This window comes from Pseudophryne corroboree, unplaced genomic scaffold (assembly GCF_028390025.1).
Source record: "Pseudophryne corroboree isolate aPseCor3 unplaced genomic scaffold, aPseCor3.hap2 scaffold_737, whole genome shotgun sequence".
In the NCBI taxonomy this organism is placed as follows: Eukaryota; Metazoa; Chordata; class Amphibia; order Anura; family Myobatrachidae; genus Pseudophryne; species Pseudophryne corroboree.
Genome location: NW_026970318.1, coordinates 168,673 through 191,811, shown reverse-complemented (window position 1 = coordinate 191,811; position 23,139 = coordinate 168,673). Strand labels below are relative to the sequence as shown.

Genomic DNA, 23,139 nt, shown 5'->3' with positions numbered 1-23,139 from the left:
ATTTAGTAATAGGTGAAAAACCATCCTTACAAAGGTGTTAATCAGAGACTTGGCTTTGTGGACACTTTTCAGAGAACAAATTTGTTAGCATAAAAATAAAGCCAGAAAATAAAGAGCTGTTTAATCACTCAATTGGATTTTTCTGCCAGCATATTTTTTTTCTCTGCAAACCACTGCTAAATTGTGCTTCCTAGCTGTTTTTATAAAATCACTGAATCAAATCTAACTCTGATTACATCAGAGAAGGCCAGGTACCCTACACCATAACAGGGGGTTTGAAATTTTGACTTGTCTACTTAAAGATCACCAAAATCTGATAACAAGGTCAATTAGGTCCCTGGGTGGGATTGAACCACCAACCTTTTGGTTAATAGCTGTACATACTAACTGATTGCGCCACAGAGATACTTTGCAAAAGTACATACTGACAAAGGCTAATAAGCATTCATCTAAAACGTTTCCTAGAAAAACTTTAAAAAGTCAATAATCTGGAGAGTTTTTGTAAGATGTTTCTTCCATCAACCAACGAAGAAACACATTGGTACTTTCCCATGATGAGTGAGTGCTTCAGGATCTCTTGCACTTACATGTGCAGCAGAGTACAGCAATGGAAGCATGCTGGGCCCATAACCCAGAGGTAGGCAGATTGAAACTATCTTCTGCTATATGCATTTTTTTTTGTTAATTAAAGTAATCCAAAACTGGGATTGATATTTTGGCTCTTTTATTTTTACTTAAAGTACAACAACTTTTACCATTTTAATTTGTTTTAATAGTATATTGACAGTATTGTTTTCTTTCAAAAATCCACTTAATTTTCTTTACCCTGTTATTAAAATGGTAATTGACAAAAAAAACTACATTGTCACCAGAAGAGCAATACAAAATGTACAAGTGATATATTAAAATCATCTTTCCAGCTTGAATTTCAATGATGCATTGGGGCAACAATTTTGTGAGAAACATCTTCACCCTTAAATAAAGATTTTCGTAATTCCTTACGTGTGTGCTAATTAGATATCACCTTGTTTTCACATTAAACAAACTTCCACATGAGAAAGCAGCAAGGATGCAGTGGCGTTAATGTTTCCTGGTGTCAACCTGTATTATTTCAGTAGACATTGAAATGAGGATGCATCTTGCTGCCTTTCCAATGAAGCAAGTTTAATTTAGTAATAGGTGAAAAACCATCCCTACAAAGGTGTTAATCAGAGACTTGGCTTTGTGGACACTTTTCAGAGAACAAATTTGTTAGCATAAAAATAAAGCAAGAAAATTAAGAGCTGTTAAATCACACAATTTGATTTTTTTGCCAGCATATTTCTTTTTCTCTGCAACCCACTGCTAAGTTGTGCTTCCAAGATGTTTTTATAAAATCACTGAATCAAATCTAACTCTGATTACATCAGAGAAGGCCAGGTACCCTACACCATAACAGGGGGTATGAAATTTGACTTGTCTACTTAAAGATCACCAAAATCTGATAACAAGGTCAATTAAGTCCCTGGGTGGGATTGAACCACCAACCTTTTGGTTAATAGCCGTACACACTAACTGATTGCGCCACAGAGACACTTTGCAAAAGTACATACTGACAAAGGCTAATAAGCATTCATCTAAAACGTTTCCTAGAAAAACTTAATAAAGTCAATAATCTGGAGAGTTTTTGTAAGATGTTTCTTCCATCAACCAACGAATAAACACATTGGTACTTTCCCATGATGAGTGAGTGCTTCAGGATCTCTTGCACTTACATGTGCAGCAGAGTACAGCAATGGAAGCATGCTGGGCCCATAACCCAGAGGTAGGCAGATTGAAACTATCCTCTGCTATATGCATTTTTTTGTTTGTTAATTAAAGTAATCCAAAACTGGGATTGATATTTTGGCTCTTTTATTTTTACTTAAAGTACAATAACTTTTACCATTTTAATTTGTTTTAATAGTATATTGACAGTATTGTTTTCTTTCAAAAATCCACTTCATTTTCTTTACCCTATTATTAAAATGGTAATTGACAAAAACAAACTACATTGTCACCAGAAGAGCAATACAAAATGTACAAGTGATATATTAAAATCATCTTTCCAGCTTGAATTTCAATGATGCATTGGGGCAACGATTTTGTGAGAAACATCTTCACCCTTAAATAAAGATTTTCTTAATTCCTTACCTGTGTGCTAATTAGATATCACCTTGTTTTCACATTAAACAGACTTCCACATGAGAAAGCAGCAAGGATGCAGTGGCGTTAATGTTTCCTGGTGTCAACTTGTATTATTTCAGTAGACATTGAAATGAGGATGCATCTTGCTGCCTTTCCAATGAAGCAAGTTTAATTTAGTAATAGGTGAAAAACCATCCTTACAAAGGTGTTAATCAGAGACTTGGCTTTGTGGACACTTTTCAGAGAACAAATTTGTTAGCATAAAAATAAAGCCAGAAAATGAAGAGCTGTTTAATCACTCAATTGGATTTTTCTGCCAGCATATTTTTTTTCTCTGCAACCCACTGCTAAATTGTGCTTCCTAGCTGTTTTTATAAAATCACTGAATCAAATCTAACTCTGATTACATCAGAGAAGGCCAGGTACCCTACACCGTAACAGGGGGTTTGAAATTTTGACTTGTCTACTTAAAGATCACCAAAATCTGATAACAAGGGAAATTAGGTCCCTGGGTGGGATTGAACCACCAACCTTATGGTTAATAGTCGTACATACTAACTGATTGCGCCACAGAGACACTTTGCAAAAGTCCATACTGACAAAGGCTAAAAAGCATTCATCTAAAACGTTTCCTAGAAAAACTTTAAAAAGTCAATAATCTGGAGAGTTTTTGTAAGATGTTTCTTCCATCAACCAACGAAGAAACACATTGGTACTTTCCCATGATGAGTGAGTGCTTCAGGATCTCTTGCACTTACATGTGCAGCAGAGTACTGCAATGGAAGCATGCTGGGCCCATAACCCAGAGGTAGGCAGATTGAAACTATCCTCTGCTATATGCATTTTTTTTTGTTAATTAAAGTAATCCAAAACTGGGATTGATATTTTGTCTCTTTTATTTTTACTTAAAGTACAATAACTTTTACCATTTTAATTTGTTTTAATAGTATATTGACAGTATTGTTTTCTTTCAAAAATCCACTTCATTTTCTTTACCCTATTATTAAAATGGTAATTGACAAAAACAAACTACATTGTCACCAGAAGAGCAATACAAAATGTACAAGTGATATATTAAAATCATCTTTCCAGCTTGAATTTCAATGATGCATTGGGTCAACAAAATTGTGAGAAACATCTTCACCCTTAAATAAAGATTTTCTTAATTCAATACCTGTGTGCTAATTAGATATCACCTTGTTTTCACATTAAACAGACTTCCACATGAGAAAGCAGCAAGGAAGCAGTGGCGTTAATGTTTCCTGGTGTCAACTTGTATTATTTCAGTAGACATTGAAATGAGGATGCATCTTGCTGCCTTTCCAATGAAGCAAGTTTAATTTAGTAATAGGTGAAAAACCATCCTTACAAAGGTGTTAATCAGAGACTTGGCTTTGTGGACACTTTTCAGAGAACAAATTTGTTAGCATAAAAATAAAGCCAGAAAATGAAGAGCTGTTTAATCACTCGATTGGATTTTTCTGCCAGCATATTTTTTTTCTCTGCAACCCACTGCTAAATTGTGCTTCCTAGCTGTTTTTTATAAAATCACTGAATCAAATCTAACTCTGATTACATCAGAGAAGGACATGTACCCTACACCATAAGAGGGGGTTTGAAATTTTGACTTGTCTACTTAAATATCACCAAAATCTGATCACAAGTTTAATTACGTCCCTGGGTGGGATTGAACCACCAACCTTTTGGTTAATAGCCAAACACACTAACCGATTGCGCCACAGAGACACTTTGCAAAAAGTGCATACTGACAAAGGCTAATAAGCATACATCTAGAACGTTTCCTAGAAAAACATTAAAAAATCAATAATCTGGAGAGTTTTTGTAAGATGTTTCTTCCATCAACCAACGAATAAACACATTGGTACTTTCCCATGATGAGTGAGTGCTTCAGGATCTCTTGCACTTACATGTGCAGCAGAGTACTGCAATGGAAGCATGCTGGACCCATAACCCAGAGGTAGGCAGATTGAAACTATCCTTTGCTATATGCATTTTTTTTGTTAATTTAAGTAATCAAAACTGGGATTGATATTTTTGCTCTTTTATTTTTACTTAAAGTACAATAACTTTTACCATTTTAATTTGTTTTAATTGTATATTGACAGTATAGTTTTCTTTCAAATATCCACTTAATTTTCTTTACCCTGTTATTAAAATGGTAATTGACAAAAAAAACTACATTGTCACCAGAAGAGCAATACAAAATGTACAAGTGATATATTAAAATCACCTTTCCAGCTTGAATTTCAATGATGCATTGGGGCAACAATTTTGTGAGAAACATCTTCACCCTTAAATAAAGATTTTCGTAATTCCTTACGTGTGTGCTAATTAGATATCACCTTGTTTTCACATTAAACAAACTTCCACATGAGAAAGCAGCAAGGATGCAGTGGCGTTAATGTTTCCTGGTGTCAACCTGTATTATTTCAGTAGACATTGAAATGAGGATGCATCTTGCTGCCTTTCCAATGAAGCAAGTTTAATTTAGTAATAGGTGAAAAACCATCCCTACAAAGGTGTTAATCAGAGACTTGGCTTTGTGGACACTTTTCAGAGAACAAATTTGTTAGCATAAAAATAAAGCAAGAAAATTAAGAGCTGTTAAATCACACAATTTGATTTTTTTGCCAGCATATTTCTTTTTCTCTGCAACCCACTGCTAAATTGTGCTTCCAAGATGTTTTTATAAAATCACTGAATCAAATCTAACTCTGATTACATCAGAGAAGGCCAGGTACCCTACACCATAACAGGGGGTATGAAATTTGACTTGTCTACTTAAAGATCACCAAAATCTGATAACAAGGTCAATTACGTCCCTGGGTGGGATTGAACCACCAACCTTTTGGTTAATAGCCGTACACACTAACTGATTGCGCCACAGAGACACTTTGCAAAAGTACGTACTGACAAAGGCTAATAAGCATTCATCTAAAACGTTTCCTAGAAAAACTTAATAAAGTCAATAATCTGGAGAGTTTTTGTAAGATGTTTCTTCCATCAACCAACGAATAAACACATTGGTACTTTCCCATGATGAGTGAGTGCTTCAGGATCTCTTGCACTTACATGTGCAGCAGAGTACAGCAATGGAAGCATGCTGGGCCCATAACCCAGAGGTAGGCAGATTGAAACTATCCTCTGCTATATGCATTTTTTTGTTTGTTAATTAAAGTAATCCAAAACTGGGATTGATATTTTGGCTCTTTTATTTTTACTTAAAGTACAATAACTTTTACCATTTTAATTTGTTTTAATAGTATATTGACAGTATTGTTTTCTTTCAAAAATCCACTTCATTTTCTTTACCCTATTATTAAAATGGTAATTGACAAAAACAAACTACATTGTCACCAGAAGAGCAATACAAAATGTACAAGTGATATATTAAAATCATCTTTCCAGCTTGAATTTCAATGATGCATTGGGGCAACGATTTTGTGAGAAACATCTTCACCCTTAAATAAAGATTTTCTTAATTCCTTACCTGTGTGCTAATTAGATATCACCTTGTTTTCACATTAAACAGACTTCCACATGAGAAAGCAGCAAGGATGCAGTGGCGTTAATGTTTCCTGGTGTCAACCTGTATTATTTCAGTAGACATTGAAATGAGGATGCATCTTGCTGCCTTTCCAATGAAGCAAGTTTAATTTAGTAATAGGTGAAAAACCATCCTTACAAAGGTGTTAATCAGAGACTTGGCTTTGTGGACACTTTTCAGAGAACAAATTTGTTAGCATAAAAATAAAGCCAGAAAATAAAGAGCTGTTTAATCACTCAATTGGATTTTTCTGCCAGCATATTTTTTTTCTCTGCAACCCACTGCTAAATTGTGCTTCCTAGCTGTTTTTATAAAATCACTGAATCAAATCTAACTCTGATTACATCAGAGAAGGCCAGGTACCCTACACCATAACAGGGGGTTTGAAATTTTGACTTGTCTACTTAAAGATCACCAAAATCTGATAACAAGGTCAATTAGGTCCCTGGGTGGGATTGAACCACCAACCTTTTGGTTAATAGCCGTACATACTAACTGATTGCGCCACAGAGACACTTTGCAAAAGTCCGTACTGACAAAGGCTAATAAGCATTCATCTAAAACGTTTCCTAGAAAAACTTTAAAAAGTCAATAATCTGGAGAGTTTTTGTAAGATGTTTCTTCCATCAACCAACGAAGAAACACATTGGTACTTTCCCATGATGAGTGAGTGCTTCAGGATCTCTTGCACTTACATGTGCAGCAGAGTACAGCAATGGAAGCATGCTGAGCCCATAACCCAGAGGTAGGCAGATTGAAACTATCCTCTGCTATATGCATTTTTTTTGTTAATTAAAGTAATCCAAAACTGGGATTGATATTTTGTCTCTTTTATTTTTACTTAAAGTACAATAACTTTTACCATTTTAATTTGTTTTAATAGTATATTGACAGTATTGTTTTCTTTCAAAAATCCACTTCATTTTCTTTACCCTATTATTAAAATGGTAATTGACAAAAACAAACTACATTGTCACCAGAAGAGCAATACAAAATGTACAAGTGATATATTAAAATCATCTTTCCAGCTTGAATTTCAATGATGCATTGGGTCAACAAATTTGTGAGAAACATCTTCACCCTTAAATAAAGATTTTCTTAATTCCTTACCTGTGTGCTAATTAGATATCACCTTGTTTTCACATTAAACAGACTTCCACATGAGAAAGCAGCAAGGATGCAGTGGCGTTAATGTTTCCTGGTGTCAACCTGTATTAAATCAGTAGACATTGAAATGAGGATGCATCTTGCTGCCTTTCCAATGAAGCAAGTTTAATTTAGTAATAGGTAAAAAACCATCCTTACAAAGGTGTTAATCAGAGACTTGGCTTTGTGGACACTTTTCAGAGAACAAATTTGTTAGCATAAAAATAAAGCCAGAAAATGAAGAGCTGTTTAATCACTCGATTGGATTTTTCTGCCAGCATATTTTTTTTCTCTGCAACCCACTGCTAAATTGTGCTTCCTAGCTGTTTTTTATAAAATCACTGAATCAAATCTAACTCTGATTACATCAGAGAAGGCCATGTACCCTACACCATAAGAGGGGGTTTGAAATTTTGACTTGTCTACTTAAATATCACCAAAATCTGATCACAAGTTTAATTACGTCCCTGGGTGGGATTGAACCACCAACCTTTTGGTTAATAGCCGAACACACTAACCGATTGCGCCACAGAGACACTTTGCAAAAAGTGCATACTGACAAAGGCTAATAAGCATACATCTAGAACGTTTCCTAGAAAAACATTAAAAAATCAATAATCTGGAGAGTTTTTGTAAGATGTTTCTTCCATCAACCAACGAATAAACACATTGGTACTTTCCCATGATGAGTGAGTGCTTCAGGATCTCTTGCACTTACATGTGCAGCAGAGTACTGCAAAGGAAGCATGCTGGACCCATAACCCAGAGGTAGGCAGATTGAAACTATCCTTTGCTATATGCATTTTTTTTTGTTAATTTAAGTAATCAAAACTGGGATTGATATTTTTGCTCTTTTATTTTTACTTAAAGTACAATAACTTTTACCATTTTAATTTGTTTTAATAGTATATTGACAGTATAGTTTTCTTTCAAAAATCCACTTAATTTTCATTACCCTGTTATTAAAATGGTAATTGACAAAAAAAACTACATTGTCACCTGAAGAGCAATACAAAATGTACAAGTGATATATTAAAATTATCTTTCCAGCTTGAATTTCAATGATGCATTGGGGCAACAATTTTGTGAGAAACATCTTCACCCTTAAATAAAGATTTTCGTAATTCCTTACCTGTGTGCTAATTAGATATCACCTTGTTTTCACATTAAACAGACTTCCACATGAGAAAGCAGCAAGGATGCAGTGGCGTTAATGTTTCCTGGTGTCAACCTGTATTATTTCAGTAGACATTGAAATGAGGATGCATCTTGCTGCCTTTCCAATGAAGCAAGTTTAATTTAGTAATAGGTGAAAAACCATCCTTACAAAGGTGTTAATCAGAGACTTGGCTTTGTGGACACTTTTCAGAGAACAAATTTGTTAGCATAAAAATAAAGCCAGAAAATAAAGAGCTGTTTAATCACTCAATTGGATTTTTCTGCCAGCATATTTTTTTTCTCTGCAACCCACTGCTAAATTGTGCTTCCTAGCTGTTTTTATAAAATCACTGAATCAAATCTAACTCTGATTACATCAGAGAAGGCCAGGTACCCTACACCATAACAGGGGGTTTGAAATTTTGACTTGTCTACTTAAAGATCACCAAAATCTGATAACAAGGTCAATTAGGTCCCTGGGTGGGATTGAACCACCAACCTTTTGGTTAATAGCCGTACATACTAACTGATTGCGCCACAGAGACACTTTGCAAAAGTCCGTACTGACAAAGGCTAATAAGCATTCATCTAAAACGTTTCCTAGAAAAACTTTAAAAAGTCAATAATCTGGAGAGTTTTTGTAAGATGTTTCTTCCATCAACCAACGAAGAAACACATTGGTACTTTCCCATGATGAGTGAGTGCTTCAGGATCTCTTGCACTTACATGTGCAGCAGAGTACTGCAATGGAAGCATGCTGGGCCCATAACCCAGAGGTAGGCAGATTGAAACTATCCTCTGCTATATGCATTTTTTTTTGTTAATTAAAGTAATCCAAAACTGGGATTGATATTTTGTCTCTTTTATTTTTACTTAAAGTACAATAACTTTTACCATTTTAATTTGTTTTAATAGTATATTGACAGTATTGTTTTCTTTCAAAAATCCACTTCATTTTCTTTACCCTATTATTAAAATGGTAATTGACAAAAACAAACTACATTGTCACCAGAAGAGCAATACAAAATGTACAAGTGATATATTAAAATCATCTTTCCAGCTTGAATTTCAATGATGCATTGGGTCAACAAATTTGTGAGAAACATCTTCACCCTTAAATAAAGATTTTCTTAATTCCTTACCTGTGTGCTAATTAGATATCACCTTGTTTTCACATTAAACAGACTTCCACATGAGAAAGCAGCAAGGAAGCAGTGGCGTTAATGTTTCCTGATGTCAACTTGTATTATTTCAGTAGACATTGAAATGAGGATGCATCTTGCTGCCTTTCCAATGAAGCAAGTTTAATTTAGTAATAGGTGAAAAACCATCCTTACAAAGGTGTTAATCAGAGACTTGGCTTTGTGGACACTTTTCAGAGAACAAATTTGTTAGCATAAAAATAAAGCCAGAAAATGAAGAGCTGTTTAATCACTCGATTGGATTTTTCTGCCAGCATATTTTTTTTCTCTGCAACCCACTGCTAAATTGTGCTTCCTAGCTGTTTTTTATAAAATCACTGAATCAAATCTAACTCTGATTACATCAGAGAAGGCCATGTACCCTACACCATAAGAGGGGGTTTGAAATTTTGACTTGTCTACTTAAATATCACCAAAATCTGATCACAAGTTTAATTACGTCCCTGGGTGGGATTGAACCACCAACCTTTTGGTTAATAGCCGAACACACTAACCGATTGCGCCACAGAGACACTTTGCAAAAAGTGCATACTGACAAAGGCTAATAAGCATACATCTAGAACGTTTCCTAGAAAAACATTAAAAAATCAATAATCTGGAGAGTTTTTGTAAGATGTTTCTTCCATCAACCAACGAATAAACACATTGGTACTTTCCCATGATGAGTGAGTGCTTCAGGATCTCTTGCACTTACATGTGCAGCAGAGTACTGCAAAGGAAGCATGCTGGACCCATAACCCAGAGGTAGGCAGATTGAAACTATCCTTTGCTATATGCATTTTTTTTGTTAATTTAAGTAATCAAAACTGGGATTGATATTTTTGCTCTTTTATTTTTACTTAAAGTACAATAACTTTTACCATTTTAATTTGTTTTAATAGTATATTGACAGTATAGTTTTCTTTCAAAAATCCACTTAATTTTCATTACCCTGTTATTAAAATGGTAAATTGACAAAAAAAACTACATTGTCACCTGAAGAGCAATACAAAATGTACAAGTGATATATTAAAATTATCTTTCCAGCTTGAATTTCAATGATGCATTGGGGCAACAATTTTGTGAGAAACATCTTCACCCTTAAATAAAGATTTTCGTAATTCCTTACCTGTGTGCTAATTAGATATCACCTTGTTTTCACATTAAACAGACTTCCACATGAGAAAGCAGCAAGGATGCAGTGGCGTTAATGTTTCCTGGTGTCAACCTGTATTATTTCAGTAGACATTGAAATGAGGATGCATCTTGCTGCCTTTCCAATGAAGCAAGTTTAATTTAGTAATAGGTGAAAAACCATCCCTACAAAGGTGTTAATCAGAGACTTGGCTTTGTGGACACTTTTCAGAGAACAAATTTGTTAGCATAAAAATAAAGCAAGAAAATTAAGAGCTGTTAAATCACACAATTTGATTTTTTTGCCAGCATATTTCTTTTTCTCTGCAACCCACTGCTAAATTGTGCTTCCTAGATGTTTTTATAAAATCACTGAATCAAATCTAAAGGGCCCTACTCACTTGGCGATGTGCCGCCGAGGTGCCCAACGGCCGATACGGCCGACGAGCAACCCGGCGGCGGGGGGGCAGTGACGGGGGGAGTGAAGTTTCTTCACTCCCCACGTCACCCGGCTGCATTGAAGTGCAGGCAAATATGGACGAGATCGTCCATATTGGCCTGCATGCACAGCCGACGGGAGACCAGCGATGAACGAGCGCGGGGACGCGCATCGTTCATCGCTTAAGTCTCCACACTGAAAGATATGAACGAGTTCTCGTTCATATCTTTCAGAATATCGCCAAGTGTGTAGGGCCTATAACTCTGATTACATCAGAGAAGGCCAGGTACCCTACACCATAACAGGGGGTATGAAATTTGACTTGTCTACTTAAAGATCACCAAAATCTGATAACAAGGTCAATTACGTCCCTGGGTGGGATTGAACCACCAACCTTTTGGTTAATAGCCGTACACACTAACTGATTGCGCCACAGAGACACTTTGCAAAAGTACATACTGACAAAGGCTAATAAGCATTCATCTAAAACGTTTCCTAGAAAAACATAATAAAGTCAATAATCTGGAGAGTTTTTGTAAGATGTTTCTTCTATCAACCAACGAAGAAACACATTGGTACTTTCCCATGATGAGTGAGTGCTTCAGGATCTCTTGCACTTACATGTGCAGCAGAGTACAGCAATGGAAGCATGCTGGGCCCATAACCCAGAGGTAGGCAGATTGAAACTTTCCTCTGCTATATGCATTTTTTTGTTTGTTAATTAAAGTAATCCAAAACTGGGATTGATATTTTGGCTCTTTTATTTTTACTTAAAGTACAATAACTTTTACCATTTTAATTTGTTTTAATAGTATATTGACAGTATTGTTTTCTTTCAAAAATCCACTTAATTTTCTTTACCCTATTATTAAAATGGTAATTGACAAAAACAAACTACATTGTCACCAGAAGAGCAATACAAAATGTACAAGTGATATATTAAAATCATCTTTCCAGCTTGAATTTCAATGATGCATTGGGGCAACGATTTTGTGAGAAACATCTTCACCCTTAAATAAAGATTTTCTTAATTCCTTACCTGTGTGCTAATTAGATATCACCTTGTTTTCACATTAAACAGACTTCCACATGAGAAAGCAGCAAGGATGCAGTGGCGTTAATGTTTCCTGGTGTCAACCTGTATTATTTCAGTAGACATTGAAATGAGGATGCATCTTGCTGCCTTTCCAATGAAGCAAGTTTAATTTAGTAATAGGTGAAAAACCATCCTTACAAAGGTGTTAATCAGAGACTTGGCTTTGTGGACACTTTTCAGAGAACAAATTTGTTAGCATAAAAATAAAGCCAGAAAATAAAGAGCTGTTTAATCACTCAATTGGATTTTTCTGCCAGCATATTTTTTTTCTCTGCAACCCACTGCTAAATTGTGCTTCCTAGCTGTTTTTATAAAATCACTGAATCAAATCTAACTCTGATTACATCAGAGAAGGCCAGGTACCCTACACCATAACAGGGGGTTTGAAATTTTGACTTGTCTACTTAAAGATCACCAAAATCTGATAACAAGGTCAATTAGGTCCCTGGGTGGGATTGAACCACCAACCTTTTGGTTAATAGCCGTACATACTAACTGATTGCGCCACAGAGACACTTTGCAAAAGTCCGTACTGACAAAGGCTAATAAGCATTCATCTAAAACGTTTCCTAGAAAAACTTTAAAAAGTCAATAATCTGGAGAGTTTTTGTAAGATGTTTCTTCCATCAACCAACGAAGAAACACATTGGTACTTTCCCATGATGAGTGAGTGCTTCAGGATCTCTTGCACTTACATGTGCAGCAGAGTACTGCAATGGAAGCATGCTGGGCCCATAACCCAGAGGTAGGCAGATTGAAACTATCCTCTGCTATATGCATTTTTTTTTGTTAATTAAAGTAATCCAAAACTGGGATTGATATTTTGTCTCTTTTATTTTTACTTAAAGTACAATAACTTTTACCATTTTAATTTGTTTTAATAGTATATTGACAGTATTGTTTTCTTTCAAAAATCCACTTCATTTTCTTTACCCTATTATTAAAATGGTAATTGACAAAAACAAACTACATTGTCACCAGAAGAGCAATACAAAATGTACAAGTGATATATTAAAATCATCTTTCCAGCTTGAATTTCAATGATGCATTGGGTCAACAAATTTGTGAGAAACATCTTCACCCTTAAATAAAGATTTTCTTAATTCCTTACCTGTGTGCTAATTAGATATCACCTTGTTTTCACATTAAACAGACTTCCACATGAGAAAGCAGCAAGGAAGCAGTGGCGTTAATGTTTCCTGATGTCAACTTGTATTATTTCAGTAGACATTGAAATGAGGATGCATCTTGCTGCCTTTCCAATGAAGCAAGTTTAATTTAGTAATAGGTGAAAAACCATCCTTACAAAGGTGTTAATCAGAGACTTGGCTTTGTGGACACTTTTCAGAGAACAAATTTGTTAGCATAAAAATAAAGCCAGAAAATGAAGAGCTGTTTAATCACTCGATTGGATTTTTCTGCCAGCATATTTTTTTTCTCTGCAACCCACTGCTAAATTGTGCTTCCTAGCTGTTTTTTATAAAATCACTGAATCAAATCTAACTCTGATTACATCAGAGAAGGCCATGTACCCTACACCATAAGAGGGGGTTTGAAATTTTGACTTGTCTACTTAAATATCACCAAAATCTGATCACAAGTTTAATTACGTCCCTGGGTGGGATTGAACCACCAACCTTTTGGTTAATAGCCGAACACACTAACCGATTGCGCCACAGAGACACTTTGCAAAAAGTGCATACTGACAAAGGCTAATAAGCATACATCTAGAACGTTTCCTAGAAAAACATTAAAAAATCAATAATCTGGAGAGTTTTTGTAAGATGTTTCTTCCATCAACCAACGAATAAACACATTGGTACTTTCCCATGATGAGTGAGTGCTTCAGGATCTCTTGCACTTACATGTGCAGCAGAGTACTGCAAAGGAAGCATGCTGGACCCATAACCCAGAGGTAGGCAGATTGAAACTATCCTTTGCTATATGCATTTTTTTTGTTAATTTAAGTAATCAAAACTGGGATTGATATTTTTGCTCTTTTATTTTTACTTAAAGTACAATAACTTTTACCATTTTAATTTGTTTTAATAGTATATTGACAGTATAGTTTTCTTTCAAAAATCCACTTAATTTTCATTACCCTGTTATTAAAATGGTAAATTGACAAAAAAAACTACATTGTCACCTGAAGAGCAATACAAAATGTACAAGTGATATATTAAAATTATCTTTCCAGCTTGAATTTCAATGATGCATTGGGGCAACAATTTTGTGAGAAACATCTTCACCCTTAAATAAAGATTTTCGTAATTCCTTACCTGTGTGCTAATTAGATATCACCTTGTTTTCACATTAAACAGACTTCCACATGAGAAAGCAGCAAGGATGCAGTGGCGTTAATGTTTCCTGGTGTCAACCTGTATTATTTCAGTAGACATTGAAATGAGGATGCATCTTGCTGCCTTTCCAATGAAGCAAGTTTAATTTAGTAATAGGTGAAAAACCATCCCTACAAAGGTGTTAATCAGAGACTTGGCTTTGTGGACACTTTTCAGAGAACAAATTTGTTAGCATAAAAATAAAGCAAGAAAATTAAGAGCTGTTAAATCACACAATTTGATTTTTTTGCCAGCATATTTCTTTTTCTCTGCAACCCACTGCTAAATTGTGCTTCCTAGATGTTTTTATAAAATCACTGAATCAAATCTAAAGGGCCCTACTCACTTGGCGATGTGCCGCCGAGGTGCCCAACGGCCGATACGGCCGACGAGCAACCCGGCGGCGGGGGGGCAGTGACGGGGGGAGTGAAGTTTCTTCACTCCCCACGTCACCCGGCTGCATTGAAGTGCAGGCAAATATGGACGAGATCGTCCATATTGGCCTGCATGCACAGCCGACGGGAGACCAGCGATGAACGAGCGCGGGGACGCGCATCGTTCATCGCTTAAGTCTCCACACTGAAAGATATGAACGAGTTCTCGTTCATATCTTTCAGAATATCGCCAAGTGTGTAGGGCCTATAACTCTGATTACATCAGAGAAGGCCAGGTACCCTACACCATAACAGGGGGTATGAAATTTGACTTGTCTACTTAAAGATCACCAAAATCTGATAACAAGGTCAATTACGTCCCTGGGTGGGATTGAACCACCAACCTTTTGGTTAATAGCCGTACACACTAACTGATTGCGCCACAGAGACACTTTGCAAAAGTACATACTGACAAAGGCTAATAAGCATTCATCTAAAACGTTTCCTAGAAAAACATAATAAAGTCAATAATCTGGAGAGTTTTTGTAAGATGTTTCTTCTATCAACCAACGAAGAAACACATTGGTACTTTCCCATGATGAGTGAGTGCTTCAGGATCTCTTGCACTTACATGTGCAGCAGAGTACAGCAATGGAAGCATGCTGGGCCCATAACCCAGAGGTAGGCAGATTGAAACTTTCCTCTGCTATATGCATTTTTTTGTTTGTTAATTAAAGTAATCCAAAACTGGGATTGATATTTTGGCTCTTTTATTTTTACTTAAAGTACAATAACTTTTACCATTTTAATTTGTTTTAATAGTATATTGACAGTATTGTTTTCTTTCAAAAATCCACTTAATTTTCTTTACCCTATTATTAAAATGGTAATTGACAAAAACAAACTACATTGTCACCAGAAGAGCAATACAAAATGTACAAGTGATATATTAAAATCATCTTTCCAGCTTGAATTTCAATGATGCATTGGGGCAACGATTTTGTGAGAAACATCTTCACCCTTAAATAAAGATTTTCTTAATTCCTTACCTGTGTGCTAATTAGATATCACCTTGTTTTCACATTAAACAGACTTCCACATGAGAAAGCAGCAAGGATGCAGTGGCGTTAATGTTTCCTGGTGTCAACCTGTATTATTTCAGTAGACATTGAAATGAGGATGCATCTTGCTGCCTTTCCAATGAAGCAAGTTTAATTTAGTAATAGGTGAAAAACCATCCTTACAAAGGTGTTAATCAGAGACTTGGCTTTGTGGACACTTTTCAGAGAACAAATTTGTTAGCATAAAAATAAAGCCAGAAAATAAAGAGCTGTTTAATCACTCAATTGGATTTTTCTGCCAGCATATTTTTTTTCTCTGCAACCCACTGCTAAATTGTGCTTCCTAGCTGTTTTTATAAAATCACTGAATCAAATCTAACTCTGATTACATCAGAGAAGGCCAGGTACCCTACACCATAACAGGGGGTTTGAAATTTTGACTTGTCTACTTAAAGATCACCAAAATCTGATAACAAGGTCAATTAGGTCCCTGGGTGGGATTGAACCACCAACCTTTTGGTTAATAGCCGTACATACTAACTGATTGCGCCACAGAGACACTTTGCAAAAGTCCATACTGACAAAGGCTAATAATCATTCATCTAAAACATTTCCTAGAAAAACTTTAAAAAGTCAATAATCTGGAGAGTTTTTGTAAGATGTTTCTTCCATCAACCAACGAAGAAACACATTGGTACTTTCCCATGATGAGTGAGTGCTTCAGGATCTCTTGCACTTACATGTGCAGCAGAGTACTGCAATGGAAGCATGCTGGACCCATAACCCAGAGGTAGGCAGATTGAAACTATCCTCTGCTATATGCATTTTTTTTGTTAATTTAAGTAATCAAAACTGGGATTGATATTTTTGCTCTTTTATTTTTACTTAAAGTACAATAACTTTTACCATTTTAATTTGTTTTAATAGTATATTGACAGTATAGTTTTCTTTCAAAAATCCACTTAATTTTCTTTACCCTGTTATTAAAATGGTAATTGACAAAAAAAACTACATTGTCACCAGAAGAGCAATACAAAATGTACAAGTGATATATTAAAATTATCTTTCCAGCTTGAATTTCAATGATGCATTGGGGCAACAATTTTGTGAGAAACATCTTCACCCTTAAATAAAGATTTTCGTAATTCCTTACCTGTGTGCTAATTAGATATCACCTTGTTTTCACATTAAACAGACTTCCACATGAGAAAGCAGCAAGGATGCAGTGGCGTTAATGTTTCCTGGTGTCAACCTGTATTATTTCAGTAGACATTGAAATGAGGATGCATCTTGCTGCCTTTCCAATGAAGCAAGTTTAATTTAGTAATAGGTGAAAAACCATCCCTACAAAGGTGTTAATCAGAGACTTGGCTTTGTGGACACTTTTCAGAGAACAAATTTGTTAGCATAAAAATAAAGCAAGAAAATTAAGAGCTGTTAAATCACACAATTTGATTTTTTTGCCAGCATATTTCTTTTTCTCTGCAACCCACTGCTAAATTGTGCTTCCTAGATGTTTTTATAAAATCACTGAATCAAATCTAACTCTGATTACATCAGAGAGGGCCAGGTACCCTACACCATAACAGGGGGTATGAAATTTGACTTGTCTACTTAAAGATCACCAAAATCTGATAACAAGGTCAATTACGTCCCTGGGTGGGATTGAACCACCAACCTTTTGGTTAATAGCCGTACACACTAACTGATTGCACCACAGAGACACTTTGCAAAAGTACATACTGACAAAGGCTAATAAGCATTCATCTAAAACGTTTCCTAGAAAAACATAATAAAGTCAATAATCTGGAGAGTTTTTGTAAGATGTTTCTTCCATCAACCAACGAAGAAACACATTGGTACTTTCCCATGATGAGTGAGTGCTTCAGGATCTCTTGCACTTACATGTGCAGCAGAGTACAGCAATGGAAGCATGCTAGGCCCATAACCCAGAGGTAGGCAGATTGAAACTATCCTCTGCTATATGCATTTTTTTGTTTGTTAATTAAAGTAATCCAAAACTGGGATTGATATTTTGGCTCTTTTATTTTTACTTAAAGTACAATAACTTTTACCATTTTAATTTGTTTTAATAGTATATTGACAGTATTGTTTTCTTTCAAAAATCCACTTAATTTTCTTTACCCTATTATTAAAATGGTAATTGACAAAAACAAACTACATTGTCACCAGAAGAGCAATACAAAATGTACAAGTGATATATTAAAATCATCTTTCCAGCTTGAATTTCAATGATGCATTGGGGCAACGATTTTGTGAGAAACATCTTCACCCTTAAATAAAGATTTTCTTAATTCCTTACCTGTGTGCTAATTAGATATCACCTTGTTTTCACATTAAACAGACTTCCACATGAGAAAGCTGCAAGGATGCAGTGGCGTTAATGTTTCCTGGTGTCAACCTGTATTATTTCAGTAGACATTGAAATGAGGATGCATCTTGCTGCCTTTCCAATGAAGCAAGTTTAATTTAGTAATAGGTGAAAAACCATCCTTACAAAGGTGTTAATCAGAGACTTGGCTTTGTGGACACTTTTCAGAGAACAAATTTGTTAGCATAAAAATAAAGCCAGAAAATAAAGAGCTGTTTAATCACTCAATTGGATTTTTCTGCCAGCATATTTTTTTTCTCTGCAACCCACTGCTAAATTGTGCTTCCTAGCTGTTTTTATAAAATCACTGAATCAAATCTAACTCTGATTACATCAGAGAAGGCCAGGTACCCTACACCATAACAGGGGGTTTGAAATTTTGACTTGTCTACTTAAAGATCACCAAAATCTGATAACAAGGTCAATTAGGTCCCTGGGTGGGATTGAACCACCAACCTTGTGGTTAATAGCTGTAAATACTAACTGATTGCGCCACAGAGACACTTTGCAAAAGTCCATACTGACAAAGGCTAATAAGCATTCATCTAAAACGTTTCCTAGAAAAACTTTAAAAAGTCAATAATCTGGAGAGTTTTTGTAAGATGTTTCTTCCATCAACCAACGAAGAAACACATTGGTACTTTCCCATGATGAGTGAGTGCTTCAGGATCTCTTGCACTTACATGTGCAGCAGAGTACTGCAATGGAAGCATGCTGGGCCCATAACCCAGAGGTAGGCAGATTGAAACTATCCTCTGCTATATGCATTTTTTTTTTGTTAATTAAAGTAATCCAAAACTGGGATTGATATTTTGTCTCTTTTATTTTTACTTAAAGTACAATAACTTTTACCATTTTAATTTGTTTTAATAGTATATTGACAGTATTGTTTTCTTTCAAAAATCCACTTCATTTTCTTTACCCTATTATTAAAATGGTAATTGACAAAAACAAACTACATTGTCACCAGAAGAGCAATACAAAATGTACAAGTGATATATTAAATTCATCTTTCCAGCTTGAATTTCAATGATGCATTGGGTCAACAATTTTGTGAGAAACATCTTCACCCTTAAATAAAGATTTTCTTAATTCCTTACCTGTGTGCTAATTAGATATCACCTTGTTTTCACATTAAACAGACTTCCACATGAGAAAGCAGCAAGGATGCAGTGGCGTTAATGTTTCCTGGTGTCAACTTGTATTATTTCAGTAGACATTGAAATGAGGATGCATCTTGCTGCCTTTCCAATGAAGCAAGTTTAATTTAGTAATAGGTGAAAAACCATCCTTACAAAGGTGTTAATCAGAGACTTGGCTTTGTGGACACTTTTCAGAGAACAAATTTGTTAGCATAAAAATAAAGCCAGAAAATGAAGAGCTGTTTAATCACTCAATTGGATTTTTCTGCCAGCATATTTTTTTTCTCTGCAACCCACTGCTAAATTGTGCTTCCTAGCTGTTTTTTATAAAATCACTGAATCAAATCTAACTCTGATTACATCAGAGAAGGCCAGGTACCCTACACAATAAGAGGGGGTATGAAATTTGACTTGTCTACTTAAAGATCACCAAAATCTGATAACAAGGTCAATTAGGTCCCTGGGTGGGATTGAACCACCAACCTTTTGGTTAATAGCCGTACATACTAACTGATTGCGCCACAGAGACACTTTGCAAAACTCCGTACTGACAAAGGCTAATAAGCATTCATCTAAAACGTTTCCTAGAAAAACTTTAAAAAGTCAATAATCTGGAGAGTTTTTGTAAGATGTTTCTTCCATCAACCAACGAAGAAACACATTGGTACTTTCCCATGATGAGTGAGTGCTTCAGGATCTCTTGCACTTACATGTGCAGCAGAGTACTGCAATGGAAGCATGCTGGGCCCATAACCCAGAGGTAGGCAGATTGAAACTATCCTCTGCTATATGCATTTTTTTTTGTTAATTAAAGTAATCCAAAACTGGGATTGATATTTTGTCTCTTTTATTTTTACTTAAAGTACAATAACTTTTACCATTTTAATTTGTTTTAATAGTATATTGACAGTATTGTTTTCTTTCAAAAATCCACTTCATTTTCTTTACCCTATTATTAAAATGGTAATTGACAAAAACAAACTACATTGTCACCAGAAGAGCAATACAAAATGTACAAGTGATATATTAAAATCATCTTTCCAGCTTGAATTTCAATGATGCATTGGGTCAACAAATTTGTGAGAAACATCTTCACCCTTAAATAAAGATTTTCTTAATTCCTTACCTGTGTGCTAATTAGATATCACCTTGTTTTCACATTAAACAGACTTCCACATGAGAAAGCAGCAAGGATGCAGTGGCGTTAATGTTTCCTGGTGTCAACTTGTATTATTTCAGTAGACATTGAAATGAGGATGCATCTTGCTGCCTTTCCAATGAAGCAAGTTTAATTTAGTAATAGGTGAAAAACCATCCTTACAAAGGTGTTAATCAGAGACTTGGCTTTGTGGACACTTTTCAGAGAACAAATTTGTTAGCATAAAAATAAAGCCAGAAAATGAAGAGCTGTTTAATCACTCAATTGGATTTTTCTGCCAGCATATTTTTTTTCTCTGCAACCCACTGCTAAATTGTGCTTCCTAGCTGTTTTTTATAAAATCACTGAATCAAATCTAACTCTGATTACATCAGAGAAGGCCAGGTACCCTACACAATAAGAGGGGGTATGAAATTTGACTTGTCTACTTAAAGATCACCAAAATCTGATAACAAGGTCAATTAGGTCCCTGGGTGGGATTGAACCACCAACCTTTTGGTTAATAGCCGTACATACTAACTGATTGCGCCACAGAGACACTTTGCAAAACTCCGTACTGACAAAGGCTAATAAGCATTCATCTAAAACGTTTCCTAGAAAAACTTTAAAAAGTCAATAATCTGGAGAGTTTTTGTAAGATGTTTCTTCCATCAACCAACGAAGAAACACATTGGTACTTTCCCATGATGAGTGAGTGCTTCAGGATCTCTTGCACTTACATGTGCAGCAGAGTACTGCAATGGTAGCATGCTGGGCCCATAACCCAGAGGTAGGCAGATTGAAACTATCCTCTGCTATATGCATTTTTTTTTGTTAATTAAAGTAATCCAAAACTGGGATTGATATTTTGTCTCTTTTATTTTTACTTAAAGTACAATAACTTTTACCATTTTAATTTGTTTTAATAGTATATTGACAGTATTGTTTTCTTTCAAAAATCCACTTCATTTTCTTTACCCTATTATTAAAATGGTAATTGACAAAAACAAACTACATTGTCACCAGAAGAGCAATACAAAATGTACAAGTGATATATTAAAATCATCTTTCCAGCTTGAATTTCAATGATGCATTGGGTCAACAAATTTGTGAGAAACATCTTCACCCTTAAATAAAGATTTTCTTAATTCCTTACCTGTGTGCTAATTAGATATCACCTTGTTTTCACATTAAACAGACTTCCACATGAGAAAGCAGCAAGGATGCAGTGGCGTTAATGTTTCCTGGTGTCAACCTGTATTAAATCAGTAGACATTGAAATGAGGATGCATCTTGCTGCCTTTCCAATGAAGCAAGTTTAAATTAGTAATAGGTGAAAAACCATCCTTACAAAGGTGTTAATCAGAGACTTGGCTTTGTGGACACTTTTCAGAGAACAAATTTGTTAGCATAAAAATAAAGCCAGAAAATGAAGAGCTGTTTAATCACTCGATTGGATTTTTCAGCCAGCATATTTTTTTTCTCTGCAACCCACTGCTAAATTGTGCTTCCTAGCTGTTTTTTATAAAATCACTGAATCAAATCTAACTCTGATTACATCAGAGAAGGCCATGTACCCTACACCATAAGAGGGGGTTTGAAATTTTGACTTGTCTACTTAAATATCACCAAAATCTGATCACAAGTTTAATTACGTCCCTGGGTGGGATTGAACCACCAACCTTTTGGTTAATAGCCGAACACACTAACCGATTGCGCCACAGAGACACTTTGCAAAAAGTGCATACTGACAAAGGCTAATAAGCATACATCTAGAACGTTTCCTAGAAAAACATTAAAAAATCAATAATCTGGAGAGTTTTTGTAAGATGTTTCTTCCATCAACCAACGAATAAACACATTGGTACTTTCCCATGATGAGTGAGTGCTTCAGGATCTCTTGCACTTACATGTGCAGCAGAGTACTGCAAAGGAAGCATGCTGGACCCATAACCCAGAGGTAGGCAGATTGAAACTATCCTTTGCTATATGCATTTTTTTTGTTAATTTAAGTAATCAAAACTGGGATTGATATTTTTGCTCTTTTATTTTTACTTAAAGTACAATAACTTTTACCATTTTAATTTGTTTTAATAGTATATTGACAGTATAGTTTTCTTTCAAAAATCCACTTAATTTTCATTACCCTGTTATTAAAATGGTAATTGACAAAAAAAACTACATTGTCACCTGAAGAGCAATACAAAATGTACAAGTGATATATTAAAATTATCTTTCCAGCTTGAATTTCAATGATGCATTGGGGCAACAATTTTGTGAGAAACATCTTCACCCTTAAATAAAGATTTTCGTAATTCCTTACCTGTGTGCTAATTAGATATCACCTTGTTTTCACATTAAACAGACTTCCACATGAGAAAGCAGCAAGGATGCAGTGGCGTTAATGTTTCCTGGTGTCAACCTGTATTATTTCAGTAGACATTGAAATGAGGATGCATCTTGCTGCCTTTCCAATGAAGCAAGTTTAATTTAGTAATAGGTGAAAAACCATCCTTACAAAGGTGTTAATCAGATACTTGGCTTTGTGGACACTTTTCAGAGAACAAATTTGTTAGCATAAAAATAAAGCCAGAAAATAAAGAGCTGTTTAATCACTCAATTGGATTTTTCTGCCAGCATATTTTTTTTCTCTGCAACCCACTGCTAAATTGTGCTTCCTAGCTGTTTTTATAAAATCACTGAATCAAATCTAACTCTGATTACATCAGAGAAGGCCAGGTACCCTACACCATAACAGGGGGTTTGAAATTTTGACTTGTCTACTTAAAGATCACCAAAATCTGA

General features: G+C 35.3%; 1 non-coding gene across 1 annotated transcript; it reads right to left on the bottom strand.

Annotated features, from left to right (window-relative positions):
• Positions 1-3,838: 3,838 nt before the first annotated feature.
• Positions 3,839-3,912, bottom strand: TRNAN-AUU (transfer RNA asparagine (anticodon AUU)). The gene has a single exon. It is a non-coding gene; the product is annotated as a tRNA-Asn (tRNA).
• Positions 3,913-23,139: the final 19,227 nt, after the last annotated feature.